We start from the raw sequence: 5,000 nt of genomic DNA, 5'->3' as shown, positions 1-5,000 counted from the left end.
ACCCCATGAAGCATTGAATTCATGGAGATGTTTTTGTTGCATTCCTAAGCCAATAATTTGATTGCCGGCGGAAAGATGCTAATGTATCCGGTAGGAGACTCAAAGAGTCCGCCGGAATAATCAAATTATTGGCTTAGGAATGTGACAAAAACCAAAAAAAAACTATGAATTCAATGCTTCATGGGGTGTGTAATTGATAGAAAATTAGTATTTTTTTTGGGGTGAACTCCTTTAACCCATTGAGACCTGGAACGCATCTGTGTCATTTTAGAATCTTTAGCTATTCAAAAATAGCAGATCTACGAGCTCATAGCGCAGCACTCGCTGCCAAAAAATGTTGAAAAAATATTTTTTACATTATTTTCAAAAGGTTAGGATTTAGAAAATGTTTTGAATTGGCCTCAGGTCTTAATGGGTTAACTAACGTCCATATATAGGATATATCATGTACAGTATATATATCTGCTGCTATGCTCACACACCTTTATATCTTATCTCAGGTACTTACCGCACCTTATGTCTTACCTCATATGTGTAAATATGGAGATAATTACTTTGTTGTTTATTGATCTGTAGCCCGCTTAGCCTGGCATCCAGCCTGATTCACTACGTTCGGCAGGATTTCTCTTTCTCACTTCAGCTTCTCAGTCTGGAAAGGCTCCTATTTGACTGGTTTTACAGAGAACTACACTGGAACTACATATGTTACGTAGGCAACAACGTCATTGCTGATTGGATGTCGTTCCAACGAATCACAACGATCACACTGGTGTTTTTGTCCCGCCCCGCACCACCACAGACCAATCAGAAGCCACGGGTCGTTTTCAGCCGTATGGCATGTCCCGCCTCCCTTGGAGATAGGAGCCTTTCCTGACTGGATCCCAGGCTACTAGCCCCCCCCCCCTTCTTCTTCTTCTACCCTTTCTCTTATGGAAATAACGACAAACCATGTAGAGCTTGTTGCACAAAAACGCATCTCACCCACTGTTTTACACCTGTAAACCTGTGGCGTGACAATAGAGTTAATGATGTTGTTGGGATATAGATAGAGCAGGGTTTAACTTCAGAAGAAAACCTTATTACTGGCTCTCAGAGGAGTCTAATCCTGGCCTGGCTTCTGGTTAAGACCTTAATCCTAGTGACCTGTGCTTCGCCTCTATAGCCACGGAGACAATAGTTTTAACTATTTGGGGGTTTGCAAGTACATTTACTCAAGTACTGTACTTACTTACTGTATTATTTTCACTTTACTTGAGTATTTCCAATTCTCTGTACTTTTACTTATACTCCACTACATATCAGAGGCAATATTGTACTTTTACTTTTACTCCACTATAACTATTTGAAAACCTAGTTATTTTGAATGTTTTTGGTATTATTACAAAACGTTCATTAATCACTTCAATCCTATAATACTGTACTTTGGCTATTTGAAAATAGCAGATCTACAAGCATGACATATTGTGAGCTTGTAGATCTGCCATTTTCAAAATAGTTTTTATACATATTGAACTTGTGAAATGAGACATCCTGCACAGTGTGAGTAATTTAACTTTTGGTACTTTAAGTATTTTTTTTATTTTGATGCCAATACTTTTGTACTTTTACTAGAGTACATTTTGAATACCAGACTTTTGCTAGTATTTCTACATTGTGGTATTGACACTTTTACTTAATGTCAATACTTCTTCCACCACTGGGGGTTTGTACCGCGTCTGCGTATCATCGTGACACCCTCTTCGAGGTCACAGAATGTGAACCCTCTTGGAGGTCACAGAATGTGGCTGAAAAAACGACAACAAAGTGAAACAAACGACCGCACTCACTCAGTCTGTAGAAATCCAGAGGAGCTGCTCAAAATGTTACTTGCACAAACGCAGGCGGACGAGTGGAATAGAAAAGTGAAATTGATTCGTTCGTTCTTCTGCCTTCTGTGCAAATCGTTTCTAACGATCCTCCACCGTCCTTATTCGGCACATTCCCTATTGCTGCTAAAGAGATCCTATCAACCCCGGCTGTCCTTACGGCTACTTTAACTTCAGTTTTTTGGTTATATATATATATTTTTTTCCCCCTCATGACATCCATTATTATTATTATTATGATGTTATTGTATCATTGCTGTCGGGCAGAAACCTCACATATGTGTAGGGATAGAAGCTCACAACGCTGTGCGACGTGTTGTGGGCTAGATGTCCCAAAAATAAGTATCAATACTGCAATATAGAAATACTCTGTTACAAGTAAAAGTCTGGTATTCAAAATGTACTTCAGAAAAAGTACAAAGTACCAAAAGTAAAAGTACTCATTATGCAGAAAGCAGAATGTCCCATTTCAAGTTTTCAAATGTATAAATTATTTTGAAAATAGCAGATCTACAAGCTTACAATGCGTCACATTGTGAGCTTGTAGATCGGCTATTTTCAAATGGCCAAAAATATATATAGGGCTGAAGCGGTTAACGTATGTTTTGTAATAATAATCAAAATCTTCAAAGTAACTAGTAACTAAAGTTTTCAAATAACTGTACTGGTAAAAGTACAATATTTGCCTCTGAGATGTAGTGGAGTAGGAGTAAAAGTATTGGAAATTGGAAATACTCAAGTAAAGTACAAATACCTCAAAATTGTACTTAAGTACAGTACTCAACTAAATGTACTTAGTTACTTTCCATCACTGAGAACATGTCAGAACATGTCAGAACATGTCCCAGCAGCATCTCTCTGCGTGTGCCTGTATGGGTGAGTGACAAATAAGCCTCTCTTGGTTCTTGATCCTTCCTGTTGTTGTGTGCTAATCACTGAGGCAAACAATACGCCCAGGATAAGGATTTGCGATGCTCACTAATATCCAGTGGTGTCATGGAGGCCACACGGAGTAGGACGGCGTGTGGCCAGTGATTTTTTCACGCGCAAGGCCCGGTACAGTGCACGCGCGTTCACGCACGTGCACTTTTGTTATCCTAATTCGGGTCATTAATGTTTTCACAGGCCGGCGGGGATAGCGTTGCTGTCACGGCAGAAACCTCATATTTTCATATTCTAACTTTTGGTGTTTTTTTTCGTAAATCACCACTCCTACTTGATCACACTACAGCGTCACACACAAGTATCAAAAGCAGCAGATCTACGAGCTTGAAACGCGACGCGAAGAGACTCGATTCAAGCTTGTAGATCTGCTACTTTTGCTATTTTTTAATTTGAATCCTGAAAAGCAACAGTTTTGGACCTATGAGGTTTCCACCCGACAGAAATGATATGTTTTATCCCTGCTTCTGATGAATCTGCCACCAGTTGAAAAGCTTTTATATACATTTTAACTCAAATCTTTGCTTCTGGGGGTCCCTGGAACAAAATATTTTTAGATGGGAGGGGGTCCGCGGACAAATACATATTATTTTGGGGGTCCTTGACATGAAAAAAAGTTTGAAAACCATTGATAATATAGCAACATAAGTAAAAAAGGTTTTAAAAAAGTTTAGGAAAAAAAACCTATTTAGAAGACATTTGTAAAATCCCCAGAAGCAAAGATTTGAGTTAAAAATGTTCGCTTTAAAAAAGTATATATATATATATATATATTCAAACTAAAGATTTGCACACATTTTCACGATTTTTCCCAAAAAATAGCCAAAGAAATCTTAAAATGACACAGATGCCTGCGTTCTCGGTCTGAAAGGGTTAAACTAATACAAATTCAAGGAATGCCATGAAGTAAAGGAGCTGAAACTAAAAGTTTGCTTTTGAACAAGTATCTTTTCTCTTCTTGGACGGTGGCTGAGGCATTGCTGCGTGCAGATAGGATACTGACAGCAGCCCTACTGAAGCCAACATGCTGTGTACCGCTCTGCGTGTAGCCTATAGACAGGTTTCCTGTTAGTAAACATGAGAGGATATGACCGTGCAGATCCGGGGGTAGCCTATAGAGGGCGCCATTACCCGCAGCAGCTCTGGTCAAATGTCCATTCATAAAATAAATGATCTTCACCGGGTTTAATTAAAGTAGATTAAATTATGCAGTTTGTAATACCTTGTTTACTCAATAAAAATGATTTGTCGGAAGTTGGATCTGTTTGTATATAATAGCAGCATTATGCCTATTATGCCTATAATAGCAGAATTATGGCTATCTAACTCCCGAACATAACAACAGAGTGAACGGCGCAACAATTCGTTTCCCCCGAGCATGCGCAGATTGCGCATTCTGCTCTGTGATGACGTCGCGCGGAAATCCGTCTATTGAGCACCGAAGTCTGACGTCACTGCCACTAGAGGGCGCTGTTCCACAGGTTCGTGGCTTTATTTTTTGTGTTGAAATCCCCATTTGGGAATCTTAGATCACGTCATATAAGAACTGTGTTCCTGGTGTTTTTGTCAGGGGTTGGCTCTGCGTCGTTTATGATATTCATTCATATTTAATACAGCCTGTTTCTGAAATCACTGTCCCCACAGCAGCCGCGTTCATGGGAAATGTAGTCTTTGGGTTGTTTGACTCGTTTCTAGTGTTTATATAGTGTTACTCTTTGGGTAAATGTGTACATTTACACCTTCAGTCGATGCTTCATATCCATATGAATAAAAAACGCCAGGGTGGTGTGTTTATTGTTGGAACACAGTTCTTATATGAAGCGATCTAAGATTCCACAATGAGGATATCAATACAAAAAGTAAAGCCATGAACCTGCGGAAAGCGCCCTCTACTGGCAGTGACGTCAGGACTTCGGTGCTCTATAATAGCTGTGAGGAGTGAGGAATCTGAGGAAACATTTTCACACTCACTTGTAAACCTGTTATGCAAAGTAGCCATTTGGGTACTTGGCTCGTGAATCTACAGGGGGGGGGGGCACGTTCTAGCGTGCACGTTCTAGCGTGCATGCGCGTGCACTGTACTGCGCGTGAAAAAATGACTGGCCACACACCGTCCTACTCCGTGTGGCCTCCACGACACCACTGTCTGGCACACCTCGGTTTGAATTACATTTTGCTCGCCCCAGAGTTGTG

At 40.1% G+C, this 5,000-nt stretch overlaps 1 protein-coding gene and 1 long non-coding RNA gene across 2 annotated transcripts in view; both read right to left on the bottom strand.

Moving 5' to 3' along the window:
* The window catches only part of LOC311059249, a 510,343-nt gene that overhangs the window by 255,201 nt on the left and 250,142 nt on the right, over positions 1 to 5,000 (bottom strand). The gene's annotated exons all lie outside the window — the stretch shown is intronic.
* Positions 1 to 5,000, bottom strand: part of ptpn20 (protein tyrosine phosphatase non-receptor type 20) — a gene marked incomplete at its 5' end in the record, with an annotated part of 91,682 nt that overhangs the window by 75,936 nt on the left and 10,746 nt on the right. The gene's annotated exons all lie outside the window — the stretch shown is intronic.

This window comes from Gymnoscopelus microlampas (genome assembly GCF_963454915.1).
Source record: "Gymnoscopelus microlampas genome assembly, chromosome: 13".
NCBI lineage: Eukaryota > Metazoa > Chordata > Actinopteri > Myctophiformes > Myctophidae > Gymnoscopelus > Gymnoscopelus microlampas.
The sequence above is the reverse complement of the archived record's forward strand: the minus strand, read 5'-3'. Positions and strand labels throughout refer to the sequence as shown.